The 22906-nt window shown below is 38.0% G+C and overlaps 1 protein-coding gene across 1 annotated transcript in view; it reads left to right on the forward strand.

Annotated features, from left to right (window-relative positions):
• Positions 1 to 22906, forward strand: part of InR (Insulin-like receptor) — a 53581-nt gene that overhangs the window by 16792 nt on the left and 13883 nt on the right. Inside the window, exon 3 of the mRNA XM_036816633.3 lies at positions 15876 to 15933. The gene's annotated coding sequence lies outside the window, so the exon portion shown is untranslated. The remainder of the gene's footprint in view (positions 1 to 15875; positions 15934 to 22906) is intronic.

Below are 22906 nucleotides of genomic sequence, written 5' to 3' on the forward strand. Positions count from 1 at the left end.
AGACGGGATCGAAGTTTAGACCAGACCGGACCCAAGGGGGCGGATGGGGAGTGCTGGAGGCAACCGACCGCATCAGCAGAAGTAGAAGTAGCAGCAGTCGCTCAATTGCACACTCACCGTCTGGGCATTTTCACAGTTTTGGAGCAGACACACTCACCAGCACCGGCACACATGGGAACCACTCTTGAGACGACGGTTGACGCCTTGAAGAGTGGGGCGGTGGGGTGGTGGGGCGGTTCGGGGCGGGGATCTATTAGTGTGTGGCACCATGTGGCATGCGGTATGCCATTGCAATTGCACAAACATTTCTATATTGCTCTAATGTATCTCTCCACGCCTCGTGGTTGTCGCCGTCTCATTGTATTTGTGGTTTTTTTTAGTGGTTGAATCGAGTCGGGCCGGAAATAGTTTCAATTGGAAAGGCAACCTGGCCGAAAGATCTGCTGCTCTGGTCACTGATAAAGCCATAAGTGGCCTCCATTCATGCGAATGCGACGGAAAAGTTACAATGAACTCATTTGTGTCAAGTCGAATGGAATAAATTCAAAATGCAAAAGATTTCCATTCAAATTCGAGCGTCTATATAATTGCATAACGGTTTTTAGATAATTAAAATAATATTATATAATTGCGTATAATGAAAGCTTGCTAAAAAAAAATCTTAAGATTCTTTTTCTGTATCTTAACATTAGAAACACTTAAAACTATTCCAGATGGCAAAAAATTGTTCATAGAAATTCATAGATGTCTTAAAAACAAATGAAATTTGATACTACAATCTTATTTGATTTAAAAATATTTTATTTAAATTTGTCTTAAAACAAATTTAGTTCAATTTTATAATTTGATTTTTTTAAAGGCATCTATGAATGAATATCTATTCAAATATTTTCGCCATTAACATTAGTGTAGAGTGCAGTTGATTTTAAGATACAAAAATACTAAAAAAAAACCTAAGGAAAAACGTAATAGGCTTACAAGAGTTACAACCCACCTATTATGCTAAAAGAAATATTAACGAGTTCGTGGGTTAGCTTTCAGAAATCGCTTAGCTTTCCCAGCCTGAAAAAACTGGTTCGTTTACCTGTGTGAGTACGGGAAAATCACTCCCAAGAGTCTTTCGCCTATGGGTATCCTTTTTATTATCAGTTTACGACCCGAGTTCGCCTCCCTCTCCACTTAAGCGGGAATTATGTGTGGCAACTGATATTATCCCAGGCTCCCGGGGGAAGCCTTTAATGAGTTGAGGAGGCAGCCAGAATCTCCTCCTCCGGAGGCCCATCCAGATCCATTCGCATTCGCACTGTTGCATTTTTTTCCTCCTTGGGCTCGGTTTGTTTTGTTTTGGGACTTTAATGGCCAACTGGTTGCGGTGAGCACGTGTTGCCTGTCAGTCATCCATCCAGCCCGTGTATTCAGTCAGTCACTCAGTCACCCAGACGTTGATTGAGATAGCAGCCTGTAGACTGTAGACTGCAGACTGGTTCCGTGAGGAGAGCACGGGTCTCTATGAGGGGGCGTCCGAGGGTCTGAGGGCCTCAGAATCTCAAAATCCGAGAGTTGTTCTTTTTGGGGCGTGTTCCTCGTTTCGTACCGCTTTCCACAGACGCGCACATTCTGTCAGTTGCTCAATTAGACGCACTTCCGCTGCATTTCCCTTCTTTTCCCGGTCGCTTTATTTCTATATTTATTTCCGTTTTGTGCGTGTGATTGATGGCCGACTGCTGGGCAATGATGTAACCAGAAATTAAAACGGATGTGAATATGAAAACGAGACGAAAAGTGGCGGACGGGTCGGACTAATGTCGCGATTAAGATGGGGGCAATAAAAAAATTCATAAAAATAAAAACAGTGTTGCGTCTTCTAAAATATCACTTCTATTTTAATCGCCTGGGGTCATAGTATATATAGTATCTTTCAGATGCTATTATTTATTAGACTATACTATCAGTTAACTCTGTGTTCTAGTGGGTGGAATACTATTTCGTAGTAATCCTGTTTGGTTAAAAAGCCCAAGATTCGTCGTGTTAAAGGGAATTATTGTCTAGATTGTATCTTTTGTAAAATGAGCTAATAATAAGAAAAAGGAAAAACTTTTTTCTGTGTGGATTTGTTTGTGTACCCACTGTTTTCCTTTTATGCGCTTATGTCCGGAGACAGTTAACATGCCGTACCAATTTCACTTCCCCTGGAGGCACTTTCCCTCCCCCTCCCCCAGTTTTCTCTCTCTTTTCCGCCGCCGTTGTTGTTGCATCCAATAAACTAGTAGCAACAGCTGCAGGCCGCAGACGACAATCGAAATGCGAAGGGTGTAAAGTGGCGCTGCCACATTCCAATGTCTGTAGCTGTAGCTGCATCTCTTCCTTTTTGTTGTCAAGAATGCCAATGCCGGAGATGAAGACGAAGAAGGAAACGAAGTTGAGGCAGATGAAGCAGCCGCAGCAGCATTAATCGTGGCATCATCTCATCGACACTCTCCATGTAAAAATCACGTTTCGAGTTATGTGAACGGCGCGTGAATGAGTCGAAGTCCAGAGTTCGAATCGTGCGGGAAAGAGACGGCCAGCTGGCAGTGGAAAGAGACGGGTAGAGCGTCCGTCTGCGAATGCGATCGAGCTGAAAATGCAGACTTAATTCGCCGCGAGAGGGAGAGAGAATTTTCTCGATTTGTCCCGGAATGTGAGCTTTCGTTACCAGAACTAACTTCATTCGCCTGGAATTTGAGTTTCCTTAGTGCAGTGAGATCTCTCATCTTTCAGTGATCATATTTTTATTGCTGTTCAATCGGTATTCTTAAGTCTATTGAAGTTTAATAAGTTTATTTACAACAGTATTTATTTACAACAGTTTAGGACAGTTTAATGTTTTGGAAATTGTTTATAAAGTGTCTTTTTTCCCCTTAATTAAAAGTTTCTAGAGTTTAATGTCTCTAAGTCGTATCTTTTAACTGAAACCTATATGACTAAAAAGTGTGAACGGTAGTATCATAAAAATTGCTTAGTCTTTTGCGCTGCCGGTTAAAGAATACTATTTAAAATACCAAAACGGATTACTTAGAACCATATAATTGACATTTAATAACAAATGTAAGATTACACCTCAAAAACAATGTAATACATTAAGTGATTATTGCTTTCAAAAGTCTAATATGAATACAAAGTATCGTGGCATTTTCCTGATTCATAAAAACCTGATAGTCTTATGCTTAGAGGCAATCAGTACTATTTTAAATACCACGACGGATTATTTAGATCCATATGACTGCATTTAATCGTTGTCCATAAAAAACTCATTCAAGAGAGATTTCTATGCAGTAACCACGGCAAACATTGAATATTTCGAACCCCTGGAAGAGGTACAAATGACAGATAATGCCATAAATAAGCGTACTCCATCTGTCATTTAATTTATTTACTTTTTGTATAAATGATCGGCGGCAACCCCTTCAATGACAATTTGTTGCCGCCTTTCGCTGTCCGAACTCTTTTTCATTAAAACCAAGTTTAATGGCCATCAATTAATTTACAACGAGCAGACAAAAGGCGGAAAGAGACGGCACGAGTGTCAGACTTTATGTGTGTCATTAGGGTGCATTTTGAGTTATGCGCCTAAAAATAAAAGAGCACAGAGAAATACAGAAACAGAGGGACTTATGGGTATAAAACATTTCCGCATTCCACAATGGGGAGTCAGCGAAACAAACAAAAAAGAGGGAAAAGAGACGGGCGCATGCGCAACGGTTACTGAGACAGAGACGGATAGAGGGGGTTAGAAAGAGAGAGAGATAGAGAGAGAGAGAGTGAGAGAGGTAGGGAAAGACCTCGACCCACACTCGTGTGGCGCCCATAAAAACGTCATCGTTGCACATAAAACCCGACAGCAAACAATGCAGCTTGCCATTTGGCCGCCGCCGTAATAGTTTTTTAATTGCTCATAAAAGTCGTCAAAGTTCCCCGGGCTTCGTCCCTCCTCCTCATCCTCCTTCCATAAGTACAAATATATATACCACAAACATAACCCGTACAAGGTAAAGTCTGTTGTCCGTTTGGGCCCATTAATCACTTGGAGTGGAGGCTGAGGAAAATAACGCCACCAGGTAAAGCCAGAAAACCGTTAAGCGTATGCAACAAGATCGCCGCCGCCTGTCTGCCTCTTGAGATCTTAACATATGCGCATATTCTCCAAGTCTCTTGCTTTTCATACATCCATACATTCGAGTGCTTGTGCAGAGGAAACGGAGAAACGATCTTGCTATTGACATTGACAATGTCATTGGGAGGCTGTGGGAGGGAGCGGCAGTGGGGCAGGCAAAACCAGTACAGAATACCAAATATTTTGATGCCCTAATAGTGCTATCCTAAATTTAACGATAATCCGGGAGTTTTATAAATGGTTTTTAAATCTTCATTCATGTCCAAAAAATATAATGATCTTCTTAGCTAATTTTTAATTCTTTAAATTTCTTATACAAACTAGTATACCCTCTGAAAGCGAACAAAAAAGAGAAACATGTTTGCCACCCCTCGTCTTCTCCATCTCTCTATTGGCTTTTCTTCGGGGGTAAATAAGTGACCCCTGCTTTATGCTTAGTAATATCTTCCAACTTTACAGTCCGTTCAAGGCCAGGAGATCTTTAGTTAGTTTATAAGATGGGACTTAAAACTTTATAGTTAGTGGTGGTAAAAAGCATAGGCCATCATTAAAATACACTTTCTATTTGCAAATCTTAAAAGAGACTACATTTTTTTTAAAGCTTCTCCTATATAGCATCTGCTGTTCGGTTGTGATCTTACATTTATAGTGCAGTGGTTAAATTGGAGATCGCCAGCGTGATTATACGATAATGGGAGACACATGCGCATAATGACCCGGGTGCTGCGCCGTAGTTGCTGTTTTATTTTTTCCTCTCTGCCGGACAAAAAGGTGTAAATTGAACCAGCGGGAGGGCGTTTTGTGCCTGGGAGTTTAGATTGGAATGTTGTTTATTGCATTTTTCAGCTAAATGTCGCTGAGACGTTGTCGCCTCCCATTGAAAAATATCAGATACTCAGGCACACAGATACTATGCATAATGACTGTGATTTTGTTGCGCCATATGCGAGTGTGTGTTTGGTTGGTATTGGCATTTGGAAAGTTAGCTGCTCTCTCGGCTGGCCGCTTTTTATAGCCCACAATCTGCAGGCAGCTTTGAGTCATTGTGCCCGTTTCTGGATTTGACATTGCAGCTTTTTGCATTTTCATGCATCCGGGATACGATGATGATAGTCGTGATGCTGATGATGATGATGTGATGCCGATTACCATGGCCATTACACACTATATATGCAGTAATGATGATGTCGGGTTTGGGTTCCCGAGGTGCGTGTGCCATGGAATCTAATGGACCGGCATTTTTGGAATGTCGCTTTATGATTTATATTCCCTTCGAACTACTAGGTCGAAGACTTTTATGACATTTTCATTGTTAAGACCCATGTTATCCCATCTTAAATGTCAAAATATTTTTAAAATACCCTTTCCCCCATTACAGTTTTTCAATAACTAAATACTAGTGTATGCTTGAATCACAAATTGTAAAAACTCATTGTAAAAGTTGGCAATTCTGAAAAAGTACTTCAGTACACAAGTAATAATTGAGCTTCACCTTATTTATTTGGTAAAATTTAAAGCCAAATTGCAACGCACACTTGAGTCTGGGTGTTTTTGATGCCAATCAAGAGGCATTTGCCAAATGTGCAGACACAAAGAAAACGTGGCCCAAATGGTCCCATGACCAAGAATACAAAAATACACGCTCGTACTCGTACTGAAATTCATTGAGTCTGCACTATACAGATGGATGTAAAGATGTATATAAAATGCAATTACAATTACAAATTGAAATGCACAACAGATGACGCCGCCGTAGAGACGGGGTCGTCTCAAGACATATGTATATATGGTATATCTTTTCTGGCTTGGGATCTCATCTGACGAAATTGGGTAGTGGCATAGGTGAGAAGATAGTGGGGAGAGGGGAGAGGGGTGTCATCCCACTCATGACGACGACCCACGAGACATACAAAAATATAGCAGAGCTATTCTGAATCTGCCTCATTGTCTCGTTGTTGACGTCTCTGTTGTTGCTGGCACTATTATGGCATTTACTCTAAAACTAAGGGTATGGAAGATATTCTATGATATTTAATTCTAGGTGGAAGTAGATAAATATATTCCTTACCTAGATTGTACAAAATATTATATCCCATTATATCTGTAAATAACTTAGATTTTTTAATGCAAAAATAAAGAAGTTTGTAATGTGGAAGGGATCTAAAGAATTCACATATAATTTAATTTTAAATATCTAAGCAAATCTTTGTATATTGTTAAGGGTATTACAAGATGAATATATTTTCCATTGTTATTTCTTGTTGTTTTTCATTTCGCATTCAACCGAGCGCTAATTTTCGCTTTCCTACGGCGCTTGGATGGGGCGTCAAAAACGCCCACTTTCCACTCCGTCTTCCGCCACTGCGGTTACCCTTCCCTGGGTGAAACTTTCTGTCTCAGTGGCGTAGGAAAATGTTTTTAATTACAATCATTAGAACGAAATTGATCGTGAACTGAAACACGAAAATTAAATTAAGAAAATGCAGACGTGCACAGACCACAAACTGCACCTTTAGAGCACGTCCACCCCTCGGAAATCTTCCCACTGTGATTTCACTGGGGGCCTTGTTCGGGGGATGTTGCGTCGCTTGTCTCGTGTTATTTATTTTATAGAAATGCATTTTGCTATTTTTAATTTTCTCTTTCAATTCCACACCCCCGGCGAATGCGTTTTAAAAATAAACGAAAATTGAAATTATCTTTGGGTTGCTGGGGGGAGAACAAAGTCCTTGGGGGAGTCGGCCATTAAAGAGGGAGCAACGAGAGTTCATTTCGTGAAGGGGAGGAAAACCGTGAAAAGCGGGGCAAAGGTGAAAGGACTTAAAAGTCATTGTAGGGAAAAACTAACACAATTTCGGAAATGTTTTATTCGTATTCAACGGAAATTTACAAGATACGTAGGCTGTTCTCCATTTGGAATTCTTAATTGGTTTGACGTGACTCAATCTCAAGGCATTTTTCTGCGACCTCTGACTAATCAGAATATTGAGGTATTCTGAATTTAAAACAACTTTAGGCCGTCATTGGTTGATCACAGTTTGGTCAAAATACAAATGACATCAGTTCCCTACTGAGTAATCGAGATTTTTAAAACATGTGATCGAGACGATTAAGATTAATGTTGCATGATATAAGGAACTCTTTTGGTTTGAAAACCCCTAAAACGATTTAGGTTTCTTTAAATACGTAACCTATTTAATAAATCATTTGAAAAATATAGCTAAGCTTATATAAACTCAGAAACCCCTATATAATATTTTATTCTACCCGGTTCTTCCTATAACACAGTAATCCAATCTGGACCTTGTCAAAATGTTGATCATCAATCATTGACCAGTTTTTTTGTTTTTTGCATAAGCAATGTGAACACTACCTCTGTAAAAATTTACATTTACTTACTTAGGTGCGAGGGGAGTAGACAACCCTTGGACCCCGAAGACAACCCCTTGGCAACAACCCGATCCATTCCGATCCGATCCCATCCCAAATCCAACCCGTCTACACGGATCTTGTGATCTGTCATTACAAGCAAACGAAACGAAAAGGGGCAAAAAGAAACGAGGCAGCATGAGACGAAGCTGTGTGTTGTTTACGTTTTATGTAGATTTATTTTTGCCTTGCAACTTAAACGCACAGACATTTAAATTTAGCCGCGGCGATCATCTAATGGCCTCGTCCGCACACAAAAGCTGCCCATCCCGCTCCTGCCTCCGCCGGGCGGTACCGGGATCGGCGATCTGATGCTGGTCTGTTGTGGCGTGGTGTGATGGGCTGGTGTCTGATCGTCTGCCCAGCAATTTTCACACTCGAAAAAAAGGGGTTGTATCTGGGGTACCACGGAAATCAGATAACGCTAAATTCGGGTGGAACTGCAGTGATGTAGCCAAGAATTCCTTCTAAAATGTGACTTCCGTGAATCCCCCGAATATTTAAAAACAAATGAATTAACGTATTACTTATCAGCTCAGTATATTAGAGCTCTACGTTTAGGGTGCAAATTTAAATAATGTACTTACGAATTCTTCCTAATTTTAAGCTCTAAGCCATTTCAGTGGCATCTTTGGATTCTTGAAATATTGAACTAACTCTTAAGATTGATATCATAAATATGACATAAGAGGAGACATTCGATATGATATGTACTGGATACGACAATCTTTGACGTTCCATATGTCAAAAGCTTCAGGACTTCGTATTATTATTATTATCATCGGCTGACAAACAACTTTATGGTTATAGAAAATCATTTATGCAATAAAAGTATCTTTCAACCGAGGTGCAACCGAAAGACTATACAAATTTCTTAATTTTTTGAATAAAAGACTTTCGTAATGTTCTGTGGTCTTCATAGCGTAGTTGTATAGGATTCAGACATAGGGGTTTTGAAAAATCTAGAGGCTAAAGATTCGAGAGTGTTTATTTCCAAGTGTATAGAATCAGATGAGCTAAAGCCGGCTGACATGTATCGCATAGCCCTGCCTTGTCCGTCCGTCGTGCCCGTCCGTCCGTCCGTTCGCCTGTCCGTCCGCTGTCTCCGTCTCTATCTCCGCCAATGTGTCCGTCTCTGTCTGTGTGTCACCCGACTGTCTCGCCAAAATGCCATCGCTGCAATCGCTGTGGCGCTCTTCGCTGTTATATTGCTGTTGTCTCCGACTCTTCTTGATGTGGCATAAAAAGTGTGATCGATGTAAATCTTGTGGCTCAGCTGTCGCCAGCACTTGGTTTTTTTCCCTTGCTGATCTTTCAGTTTTATTTTTATAGGAAAAACAAGAATAGTAAGAATGAACCCACCACTCACACCTCAGTCTCAGTTCACCACACTCCACCCCCGGGCACTAGTTCCCTCTCGCTCTAATCTGATTTGCGGGATCGAACAACTGTAAACCCGGGCTTTGGGCACGCTCTTTCTCCTTTTCTCCCTCCCTCCTTTCTCCTTTCTCCTTTTTCCACCTCCACGGATTCTACGGATTGTTCGGCTTCTTCTTGCGGTTGGCTTATTTGTGCGTGCATGTGTTTTTGTTTTTGTGCGTGCTCTTTGGCGCGTTGAGCTACTTTACGGATTTGCCTTTGTTATCGATAGGTTGCCTGTACAACCCCCAAGATTGTTTCGAAAAATAGGGGATAGCTTTAAATAAGAAAGGCAAGAAAAGTCGGTCAATCACTTAAAACAATATTTCAAAGCGACGTATTGGAACTCCACATCTTTTAGCTTACTTACGATGAAATTCCATCTGAACTTCCATATAACGAAAAGATTATAAGGAAAGGTACAAAAATTGTAACTTAAACAAAATTCGATTTTACTTTTCGAACAATGTGTTCAATTTTAAACCAAATCCCGTCAAACCTTTTGAGAAAAACGCTACAATACTGAGTCTTCTAATTTATAGAACTCATCAAAATTTAAATAATAATTTTACGTCTTTGAATAGTTTATTTTTATTCATTTCGATTTTAATACTTTTTTTATTCCATTTATTATTTTTTATTACATTTATTGTAGTTTATTTGTTTGTTTTTTCCTGACATTGCCTTTACTAGGCACTTCTAGTCGGTTCTTTTTTGTCTCTCGTTCTTGTTTTATATTTCTGTTTTTTACTACTGTTTTGGCTTACGTTTTTGTTGCTTTTCCTATTTGTTTATTCAATTCCGCCGCTGATACCGCTGTTTTTGTCGTTGTTTTTGCTATTACGTATTGTAAAATTGAAAGCGTCTTCGTGTTGTTTTTTATTTTTGTGTGACCGCTGCCTATTTGTTGTCTAATTTATTTCTATTTCTACGCCGTTGTCCTCAGATTGAAAAACAAATTACCATAAATGTCATTTTGTAATTGTAATGCATTAATTGTAATACAAATATTGTTGCAACATCCAGGAAGCAAAAACAGCCATATAATGGAGAGATTACTCTGCAGTAATCAAGTGATCTCTAATGTAGTGTTCATCTCTCGAGAGAAAGAGAATAGTTGGGAATAGGAATCGAGTTCTAGGAGAACCTGTAAGACTGAGTGTGGCTTTTAAGAGATCTTCGGAGAATTAAGTCTCATAAAATTCAAAGTATCTTTTATAATTCAAATGCAAAATTGACTACATTAAAGTTTTCTTAGAAAGCTTGGCAAACAATTGCCTAGTCATAAATATTAAACATTTGACACAGTTTCCTAGAATCTGTTTTCAACTATAAACATCTAGTTTCTAAGAAAGATTCGACTTGCATATCTTACAAAAAATGTTTGTATTCCATTTTTATAGATTTTTAAAAAAAGTTAAAAAAGTATTACAATGGTGAATTTACAATTTTATAAAGTTCTTACTTCTACTTATCTTATCGATAGAAAAAATAAATTTTTCCACTCGGAATGCAAATTTTGGTGGGGCATTATTGATAAGTTAAATACTGTTTTGAAATTCTTGTCCTATTTGAAAGCTGTGGTTAACTTTTAATTGTTACAAGGTATAAGTTGTATTTTTTATATGTATGTAGTTCTTTTTGGAGACCTTGTTCGTTCAGCCTGCGTCCGTCTGTCTGCCCCGTTTCGAATCGAAGCGTTTTTGTTGTTTGCCCGGTTGTTTTAGTAGTTGTATCTCTAGTTTTTGTTGTTCCTGCCCGGGACTGGAGTTTTGAGAATCGAGATTTCAGCTTCGAGAGACTGAGGCTCAGATGGAAACTGGGCACTGTTTGGGTAGCTACATATTTCAAAACCGCTCTCGATTCATTGTTGTTTGTATTATTATTCGCTTTGTTGTTGTTCTTTTGGCATGAGCAAGACGCAAAAGAGAGGGAAAGAAGCAGAAGTGGAAAGAAAAAAAATATTGTGTCTTGTTTATTGCTTTATTTGCGGCGTTTTGCTCTTGATTAGGTTCTTTTGTGCCTCGCACTTTGCCATTGTAGTTCTCCTCATTCCAGAGTGGTTGTTGTTGTTGTCGTTGTTGTTGCCGCTGGCGCTTTCGCTTCAATGTATGCGTGTATGTATCTGCAAGTGTGTGTATCTATGTTTGTAGCATTGGCGAGCGGGCATAAGGCATAAGGTAAATGTGAAAACAATTTAAGCGGAACTTAATAGCTAAACAACTATTTTAACTTGCTTGCCTTTTGTTGTTGCTGTCGTTTTTTTCAGACGCTTGTAAAAATATATTGCGTTCTATTTTATGCTCAGGAGGCCTGCTGCGTTTTTCCTAGCTTGTTGTAATACAGTGCATCCTCTGTAATTGGGACTACAATATATAATCCAGAAAAAATAAAATATATAAGAAAGTGTTACTATGGAACTATTAAAAAGGTGTTCCATTTATCTAAACTTTTATTAGTAAAAATTAGTTTGATGGTTTTTAATAATTGATAGATGTTCTAGCATCTTAAATTTAAAAATAAAACCAATTGGTAAATTATGAACAATTTAAATAACGCTTTGTCCGGCAAACATAATTAATTTTTTCAGATTCCTGAAATCTTAACACTTTTAAGGATCTTTAGTTAACTTAAGATTATGTCACTACTAGAAATATTTTCTATTTATCAAAAATTGTATTAGATCAAATTAATGTTAAGGGCTGTTTTAAAGAATCATAATGATTGATAGATGTTTGTTTTTAAAATATGAATACGGAACCAATTGGTAAATTATAAACAATTTAAATAAGGCTTTATCTGGAAAACATAGTTCATCCGTATCCTACGATTTTTTAGGGTTATGTTGAAAACTTAAGTAAATGTCGTATTTAAGGATGGATTGAACTTTAGATGGAAAATGTATCTTAGTGAAGTTCCCCTGTGTCTTTTTCGCACACTGGTCTTTGTCGTTTTGGGTTTTCCGTTTGTTTTCCCCCACTTTTGTGTTGTCATGCACTTTTCCCCCGAGCTCAGACAATTGCGTCGTGCATCGCGCCTTTTTGGCGCCCCACACAGACAAAGGCGCACGCACACACTCGCAGGCATTTCCGTTACGCTGTCGAAATCAAATCAAATTAATTCATTAAGCCAAATAAATGTTTAATAAATCATAACGAGAAAAGAAAACAAAACCGAGAAGTGAGTGGGAAAGCGAGGCGAGGGGCGTCGAAAACCCAAGCAAAAATCAGTCTGGCGCCTATTTTATGAACGGTTCAATAGCAAATGTCAAATTTGACAAGCGGCGAGCAGAAAAAATAAGAAAAGCAAAAGATGAGGGGGCGCACGAGCGAGAATCTCGACTGATAACATGTAAGAACAAAAATTTATATTTGGGGGGGACGGGGAAATCTTTTCTCGGACCATACATAGCTTGTTATTAATTAGCTTGACTTGTGACTGGCCCGTCAAAGTTCTGATTTAGCTCCAAAGATATAGCGAAGACCTCCCTCCCGACAGATGGGAATAAATGAATGGGCTGGAAAATGGGGAGGGGCCCGGAATGGGGTTGTATTATTGTGTTCCCATTTCCAAAAAGGGGGATATTCATTCACCAAAAAAGAATGGGGAATATCTGTGGAGTGAGCGTAGAGCAGCGATAAGGTAGCTGATAAGGAGAACAAATATAGCCCTATTTACCTTCTGTCAATAGGTAAATACAGCAAAGCATCTGTAACTTAAACGTAGAAATATATATTTCATAATTTTATTTATTTTTAAGAATTTATTTTCATCTTTTGGAAAATATTGGAGTCTGTTATTAACCAGGACTAGACATTTTCCAGTATATGATGACTATTTCAACAATTTATTTAGAACTGAATAAATTTAAACATTTTAAATAATTTTAAAATTGTTTAAGTTATGCAAGTAGGAAAATAGAGGAGTACGTAATTATTTTAGAGAATTAAATTTTGGTAGTGAAATCTTAAAATCAGTCTATTGTAGACTGTAAAATATATGAATATACTTAATTTTATAGTAGTCCCAAAAGGAATCCCCGCTAGCCAGGTCTGACTGTAGTAAGTTTTACTTACTTGGATTTCTCGGTGAACGTGGGGGAAATTGGGGTCTCTGGCTGTGAATGAAATCGAATCCAATAAGTACGCGTACAAATTTACTCTACTCACGCCCGCCTTTCGAGTGTGTGTGTGTGTGAAATTCATTGATAACTTAAAAATGCCAAATCAAACACTCGCACACATCCGCATCCGCACTCTTACGTGCACACAGAGAAATACCTTGTGCAATGCATTCCATCAAAGTAATTGGGCAATGGGGAGCGGAACGTATCATAAATAATAAAAGTGAGCAAACACCGCGTTGGCCAACAAACAAAATAAAAAATAACAACAACAAAAAAACAAGACGAAAGGCAAACGACGGGGGAGGGGGGAAAATCCCCTGTCGAGATTAGAGAAGAAAGCTTATCAAATCGGAATTTATATGAAATGTTATTTCTGTTATTGCCGCTGACAATTATTGTTGTTTACTCACTTGCATTCCACACACATGCATGGACTCACACACTTGCATAAGCAAACACTCACACGGATAACGGGCGTCCGGACACTTGAAAATGTCATTACACACAGAGAAAAAAAAGGCGCGCTAAATATTTCATTCACTTGATTCACGCTGCTTGCCTTTGTTGTTGTTGTTGTAGTTGTTGTCGGCGTTTACGCCACTGCATTCATTCACACATACGCCGCGTGAGAGCGCGTGAGCGAGAGGGACGGAGATATGGGGGCCAAGCAAGCAGTGCAAGTACCATGGGATCGACAGTTGTTGCTTTTCGTGCCTTTCATTCAATAAAAATACCGCACACTCACTCGCACAGTCATGTATCCAAACACAGTTGCGGTGAAAATAATAGTATTTAAAGCAGTTAAACAGATATTAAAACTCTTCTTTTTAACTTAAAAGAAAATTGGTATTTGTACCCTTTTAAAGTTATTATAAAAACATATAAATCTAGTTTCACAGAATGAAAATTCAGATATATGAACTTTAAACAATCGTATTGGAAACAAATATAATAAAGTAACTTTTCAGAACTTTTGGATAGTAATTACATCTTAAATAATAATAAATAACTTAAAAAAAAATAGTTATCACTACTATTTTGACCGTAGCTGTTGAAATGTATTCCATTGCGTATTTAACACTTTGATAAACAACAAAACCACAAAAATGTGGTATAAGCCCAAGCGGATTTCAACTTGGACCCAACCGCAAGTCAATAATAAAGATACAAAAAATAAAAAACAAAACTGGAAAGGATCTGCCAACAGCGTCTTATCTGACCGGAACTGGCCAGCTCAAGGTCTTTAAATACTTACCGTCTAACCAGGAATTGCTTAGCTACTATAATTAATCATTTAGTCATTATTGGAAATGCGGCTGTGTTGCCCCAGCTTTAATTACTCAACATTATGAAAGCGAAGCGATACATATTTCACACGATTCAATCGAAAGGCAAAACTTGTTTTCGTATTCAATAATTTGAGACGGCTTACAGATTTTAATTAATGTTAATTAATGCCGATTATTATATGATTATAAACTGTCTGTAAAATTGATTTGATTAAGATGAAAAAGGGAAATTGTAAGCATAAGTAAATCTATCTATTAAATAGAATAAATAGTTCCCTGTAATTTATATTTCACTAAAAGATAAACTTTGCAGGCTTGCAAAATGAGCCGAGGCGAAAACAGAACAAGTAGCAACCGCAACTTGTGCCGAATTCCAATGAAACTACTATGTAAACAATGAATGGTTGACAGGGATTATAGGCGACAGTATATGGTCTTTAACCATGTTTACTGCCTGTATCAGAGACCCTGTCAAAGCATAAAGACTGCAATTGATTGTGTACCAAAGTGTTTACACAAATAGGACACCCATCAATATTTGATATTGCACATATCGTCTTACGTGTGCATGTGGCATATAGTCTGTAATTCGCACGTACTGATACGATCCGAAATACTATATATCAGGCGCCAGCTTTATTTTTGCAAGGCGGAAACCAACATATGAACTTCAAAAAATCTTATCAAAGTGGAAGAGTTATGAAAGGGGATTACAAGTGTGTTTGTGAATATAAGGAATACAATTGAAAATACAAAATTGTTTTCCACTGACTTACTTGTTATGCAAAACACTTACATTGATCTTAAAAAAATTCCTTGAGCAACCATCATTTCTAAAACATTTTTTAATATATCTCAGTCATTACTCGAAATATTCTATTTTATTTCAATGTTTATTTTAAAAGTTAAACTTTAAACTTAACTTAGAAAAAGGGGACTTGCCTATTCGATCAATCACATTAGCTCAAGTTGTTTTTATTGCCTTCGCGCTAGTTTTGGTAGCATTCCTAGAATTCTGTATAAGCTATTTGTAGCGAAAAAAAATATTGGCTTACAAAATAAATGGGTCAACTGGGAAGCAAACATAACAGGAAGTGCCATATAAATTGCTCATTCCGTGTAATACTCCAGCAATATTTGCTGTCGGCAAACAGGAACTCGAAATGGGGAATAAAGGGATCGTCTGTTAATGCCTATTTATATAAGCCTAACCTTATTTATTGACAAAATGTGACAAAGTTGCAAACAGCACTTGCATAGCTGTTCACCTGACTGATAGATCAGAGGGGGGGGGGGGGGACTTATGATAGTAAATATCAGTCGTGGACAAGCCTTAAACATTATGATATGAGGTGGGTTGGGCTCTACATCCCGTTGTAAATTCTTTCTCTTTAGATTAATATATTTGAAATGTATCATTAATATTTTGACTAACTTATACCTTTTTATTCTCTTTCAGGTTTTCTATGTGGAAAGAATAAATAACAATCTCATTACGAAGTGTCCAACCTATAAAGGTATGCAGATAAGTTTTACTTGGATATTTTTACCCTGCTCGTGTACAACTCCGCAGATATGCTTTTTAAGTGATCAATCGTAATTGCCTTCCTGGAATCTAATTTTAGTCGCTGATTTGTTTGCATGAACTTTGTTCGTATCATTAATTTTAGTAGAACAATTGCACTAGTAATGTTCGCCCTTATCTTGTTATTGTTATTGTGAAATTCAATGCCTGCCGATCGACTGAATAATAATTCATTGAATAAACACAGACAGCAAAGTGGGGTGTGTGCGGTAGTTAGCACTCGACAGTCGAGCCGGGAATGCAACTGTAAAAATAACAACATCACGTCAAGGATCGCCCCTAATCATCGTCTTCGATATGACGATGACGTGTGCAAAGTACGAGTGCTTCGATAAAAAACAAACGAATCAAATGAGACAGCCGGGAAAATGTGCAATAAACAATGTATTTTGATTCGAACGTGACGGCTTATTGGATTGTCACAAGGCTGTGGTACTTTACCGGCCTGCCCATGTGATTGATGACCAAAGTCTGGGGGTCTATCTGCTAGTGAAAGTCACGAGATTTCGTGGCGGGGTAATGAACGTCTTTTCTGGGATTTAGATTGCGGCTGATTGTCGTGTGAAATGCATATTTTTGAATATTTACCCAAAGGTTGGAATACTAACGTGAAAATAAATGAGGTGGAATCGATTGACTTATGAGTTTCGAAAATGTTACTATCTGATTAACATGAACTTCATTTCAATATGTGACTACATACATCAAGACTAAAAACATATAAATATTAGTTTTCCTTATGCAGAAGGGAAATATTTATGTTTTTACTATTACAAAAGCTAGTATTAGAGTATCTAGGGTAGCATTGAAAAAATCGGAGTAATAGCTGCTATCGCTATCGTTATCGCTGTCCATCTCCGATTGGCCACCTCTGACTTGGCTCACGCACTGAGATCGGCATTTTTGGTTTTAATCAGCTGACGTTGTTGTTCTTGACGAGGCTTGTGACTTTTCTAGATTTTCGATACGGTTGGCTCCCAATTGTTGTTATCGGCTGAGTTTTGACTGCGATATGCGTATTTACTGTTGACATGCCCAACGATCCAACGATTGTTGTATGTTTTATGGATGCCGAATGTAAGGGATTGAAAGGCTTGTATGACACGATAAATTAGTTAGAGATGAACAAAATTGTTTTTGCTCAGCGATCGATTAATCAATGCAATCGCTCGATATAATAGATACAATAATAGAGAAAATAATTACATTAAAAATGGCAAGTTTAAGAGATCTGGTTATTACTATATTACTACAAATTCACTATTTAACAGAGTTTACCGGTACCAACATTAATCGAGTGCTACGGTTCAGAATTGTATAAATTATTTATGTGGTGATTGTGATTACCAACGATTTCGAGGCGATAAAAGTCTGTCATCGCCATGACGAGTACGTCATGATCGTGGAATTTCCGTCACGGTTCCGACTCCACCCCCCAATACCCCTTTTGCTGTTCGTGCGTTTGGAATGTGGAATGCCCAGAAATATAAAAGCCGTTTACTTTGTATGCTCACGTATCGGAGTTAATTTCTTGTAGGGCGCACTGGCATTTCATTATTATTTTAACATTTTCGCAGGTGTCTCTTGTAATGGTTTTTTGGATCGGCTCCGTTTCGATTGGGTTCGACGGGTTTGTGGGCTAGGCCTCGAATCGTTACTGTCGTTATTGTTGTATGCTTCGTTACGTTTTATGTTCGCTTTTCGAAACGGATCTCCTCGTTTTCGTTGCGTTTTCTATTTCTTGGTATTTTTCGTGTGTTAATGAAAATTTTATTGGAATTTTTTTGTGGCGTTTTTGTTTGTTTTTGAATTTTTTACGAGTTTATGAATGATCATGCAAACAAACAAAACACGCGAGACATTTACCAGAGTGCTGAGGGGTTGGGTGGCTTTCTGTGGGGTGTGAGGTTCATTTTCTGGTTGGCTTGAATCGAGTGCCGTTGAACGGGCTCAATCACCAGCAGCAGCAAAAAGATCAACCGCAACGAGGGCATTCACTACATAAGAAACACAAAAACAGCACAAAAAATCAATCGGTGACAAGCCAAGCAAGTCAATTGAAATCATAGTCGTAAAATAATAATTACTGTCTTCAAGTTGATTATATTATTGGCTTGACTTTTATGATCCAACTCAATAGGAATTTGTTTTTATGTTGGAAAAACCTCTACCGCGCGGTTTTTACAATTTGTTACTTTTGTTAATCTTATTTTATATTATAATTATTATTATATTCTTCTATGCTTTGAAATTCTCTATATCGAGATTGAGCTTTTTAACTGGAAGGGTTTTCATGTCCCTCATAGTAATTATGTATCTCGTTAAAATTTAGACATTTACTCATTTCCATAATTCCAAGTGTTTTATAGCTTCATAGCAACCCTGCCCGCATGTTTCCACCCTGCGTTTTCCAGCTCCTTTAATGTAATGCCGCTTCTGAAAACTTCCCCGATAAAAACCCTCTGGAAAAACAGGCACCGCCTGGTACAGCCTTACATAGTGCTTGCTGGAGAGTCAGTTCAACGTAGAGCCGGCGAAGAATCCACCCATAGAGAGGCCACTTTTATTCGCTTTTACGACTCCAGTTCATTTGAAATTAACGGCCATTATTTCGGGGCAATTGTTTGTCGTAAAAAAGTCAGTGGATTGGGGAAATGCATACCAAGCCCAAACACCGATTCCGCATAATGGGCTGTCGTTGGTTGGCAGCTTGTTTATAGAGATTACAAAGTGAGTCGAGCGAAATACCCAGAATGAGATTGGAAAATCCCAACTTGTTTGCGAACTCAAACAAACCACAGGGAATGTTTAGTTAATGCCATAAATAATTGGTGAATAACGATAATAATTTTGCTAAGCCACTTATTCAAAGAATCCAGATTATGTGTATGGTGGTTGGGTTTTCCGTTTTTACATTATGAGCTGAGCACATGTTTGTGCATTTTCTTATGCTTAACTCTATACAAAATAATAACGTCTATATTTTTAATACATAAACTGGGATCTTAAAAAAATTTAAAAATTAGTCCATTGTCGGAAATGGATTTAAAAAGTAATGTTTTTCTTCTCAAATTTTGTGTGAGGATCATTGAGATATTTCCCAAATTAAATATTTAACTTCAAATAAATATCATCAAATATAAACGAGTTATAGCCCTAACATAAATTTCAAATTGGTTCGTTCTATAACAAATCTTTAGTATGTACATTGATATATGATTGACTCAAATAACTCGTATCTTTAATTAATTTCGTATTATCATTTAATATTCTCACCCAAAAAACTGTATTACTGATGAAATAATTCATTGTTATTTCATCACAGCGGGAAAGACTGCCCGACACCCACAATTAAATGGTATAATTGGGTTCCGTACATCTGGGGGCTGGGCAGGCGGCATTATCTCCATGGATAATTGTGCCCCCCGTTAGTAGTCGCATTTAAATGTCATATTTGTTATTTGCAAAAGTTCCAACCTCTCTCTCTCTCGTTCTCGGCCAGTGGCCGTCTCTTTCTGCCACTTAGCCGGCAATGGGACAAAGTTATTTATCTCGCGTGAGGCGGCGTCACGTTGCTTATCTAGAACTCGCACCTCGCACACTCCGATACTCGCCGCAAAAACACTATTCGCATACAAACCGTCCATATCATCAAGCAAAACAACAGGCCCGCACTCACAGTGCTACAAATATATATTTATACCAAGACAACAACTAAAAAGTATAACTATTTAAGTGCTCGAAGGTTTCAGTCACCTTTGCCTGTGCGAAAGCCGACGTTTGGATGGACAGCAAACGTCTGGATCCGCATTCTGGGCATGAGTGGGCAGATCTGAAGATTAGAGGGCGCCACATGTGACCGGTATTTAGTTGTAAGTCACGGTGATCCCGAAAGGCAGTGCGAGGGTACTGGTTCTGATAGGTATCTATGTATTTTGCTTGAATCACTCGAACACCTAATCTCAGAAGTCTCTAGATGTCTTGATACAATCATAGAATGAATATTGAGTTGCGAAAATGAAAACTGAAATAATATACCCCCATATTATTTTGTGTTATTTAAAGAAAAGACAGACTATTTATTTACTAGTGTAACTTTCCTAAGCGTCCGTCCTCTATGGAATTTTTACTAAACACCTGTTAACGAATCGTCAGGTAAAATGTTAGGTGAATCCCCCAGTTGACCATATAGACACATCGCTAAAGTATCTATTAATATTTATTCAACCATTTAAATGCTCGCTTAAATAAAGCTTTTCGGAATTATACAACAAAATATGCGCAAAGGCAGGCAGGCGAATGGAAACAAGTGGATGCTGTGACAAACCGGCGAGATTGAGATATTATGAATGGGATGCGGCACCACCTGACGATGATCATCATCATCGGCGTCGGCATCGGCATCGGCCCATCGATATAAAGTTTGACTTTCGATCGTCCGAATCAGGTTTCTGATTGTTCATATCTCCCAGTGAGTCTGGCCTGATCTCAGCTTATCATAATGCGATAATTTTATTGTTTTCCACCTTTTCGGTTGCTTTGAAACTCGGAAAACAAAAGAGACTTGACCAAAAGACGTCGGATTTGGATTTGGAGCATAAGAAATATTTCAATAAGCTAGTCTTGGTATTGGTCTGGTCTCTTTCTTCAGTTTCTTCTTCTTCTTCGCCCCAGTAGTCGTCTTCTGGAGGCTGTTGTTTTTGTTTGTTATTCTTTCGGATTGTTGTCGTTGCTTCTTAACTGGTCTGGCAGCTTTGTTTCGGATTGGAATGTTGTTGGCTTTTGGCTTCGGCCTCTCAGTCTCTCCGATCTCTGATTCTCCGGTCTCCGGTCTCCGGTCTCTGATTCTCATTCTCCAGTCTTCTGGCCTTTTTCCAGCCCGTTATTGCGTCAATGCCGACGTTAATGTTGTTGTTATTGTTATGATTATTATTGTTGTTATTGCTGCTTCTGACCGTCTGTGTTTAATGTTGTTGTTTTCCCCTCTTTTTCTGCCAGTGAGTCAGATTAGTGGGGCTAAGAGAAAAGCAACGCGTGCGTAGCACTGCATTTTGTAAATTTCTTGGGAATTTTTGCTTTTAATGTTTTTCGCTATTCAGATCAGCATTTTTACATTCACTGCTCATAAAATGGGGGGTATTCGTAGAGGGGTTTGTATCTTTTATGTGGTTCTTGAATATTTAACGTCCTTCTCAAGCAGTGCACCCTCCTAGGCAGTTTTATGGAGTTTCCAGAATGCAGTTATACGGTATATTTATAATTTACAATCATAAACACGGTTTCTTTCGTTAATTAAACTTTATTAAAAAATAACAAATATAAAAGCTTATATATGTATGTATAAATTTAGCAAATATAATTCTAAAACAAAGGTAAATAATAACAATTTTACAATTGCTTAGATTATTTAAAAGTTAACTCAGTGAACTTTCAGTTGTAGATGGTTTAGAGAGTTTGCATTATGAAAAGTAAAGTTCTTTCCCAAAACGTTGTACATAAATTTGAAGTCAAATATTAACTGGTGTTTAGATAATCTTTTATGCGGAGGAAACAGTAACCCATTCGCGGCCAGAAACAGTGCCCTTTAAAGTAGTTTTGCCATTTGCACTTAGTAAAGGGAAAACAATGAGTTGTAAAAAACAAGCGCAAATGACAGTTAGGCGTGCCAAATGCACCTTTACACTTTTTTACGAGGCGCGTGCACAGTGGCGCCCGAGGAGCGTTAAACGAAATTAAACAATAAAACGCTCGCCAGCGTTCGGACCGTTTGCGTTCGCTGTTAATTTCCATGTGTGTAAATGAGTGCTGATAAGCCGCCAGCCGAGCCAGTTTCGCTATAGAATGGCCTAGGTCGGCCCTTCCCTACCCCTTATCGCGTCATCGGCGACCGCCGTGTTTCCACTTTAGCCGAGCAACTATATTTCGAGATCTAACCGTTTTTAAGTGGCAAGAGTTTTGCAGCTTTGTACATTCCATAGTTCCTAACTTTGGCTATTTTTATGCCTGTTACTCGGGGAGTATGACGCTAATAGCAGATTAAAGATTTGGACTTAAACCCCTGGTATAATATTAAGTATCTTAGCAACATACTAGTTTCCTAATATATTAAGTATTGGATTACTGGAATCTTACTTATAACTAAGGTTTTCCAAAAAATTCTTCAACATTTTACCAATGTTTTAGATCGGATATCTCTATCTTTTTTTAGTGGGTAGATAGGTAGTGCACTTTATCCAGAATTTTTATTTTTTAGGTAAAATCATAAAGTATCTTGTAATTACAAAAAAAAATTTTTATATTCTGTTCCGATCCAAAAATGTTGTTATAACAAAGATTTTTCAAAAAATCCTTCAACATTTCACAAATGTTGTAGATCGGATATTTCTAGCTTCTCTTACATTTTTTACAGTTGGTAGATAGGTAGTGGAATCTATCCAGAATTTGTATTTTTTAGGTGAAAATCATAAAGTATCTTGTAATTAAAAAAAATATTTTTATATACTGTTCCGATCTACAAATTTGTTATTTCTTATCTAATTATAGATTCACAAATTACAATTTCTGTGGCAACTTAAAGAGTATAGCTAGAGCTTCTAAACTCCCAAAAATTACCTAATTGTTCCAAGAAGTTAGGATAATTAATTTTTCAAGCTGCGAATAGAAAAGGTTTAGTTGTTTTTACAGAAATTTTTTTTTTCTGCTAACGTTTTCGGACTACATGCATGTTTTTTAGCGAATGTAGGAAATTTTGGTGTTTCTACTATCTTCTTATCGCTATAGCCATATCGGCCATCATCAGGCCTCCGATCTTCTGACAATGTTGTGTTGTCCGGAAATGTTGCTCACCGGAATTTTCTTCTTCTTAGTTAGTAGTTGTTGGTTTGAACTGAACGATAAAACTGAAA

This window comes from Drosophila suzukii, chromosome 3 (genome assembly GCF_043229965.1).
Source record: "Drosophila suzukii chromosome 3, CBGP_Dsuzu_IsoJpt1.0, whole genome shotgun sequence".
NCBI lineage: Eukaryota > Metazoa > Arthropoda > Insecta > Diptera > Drosophilidae > Drosophila > Drosophila suzukii.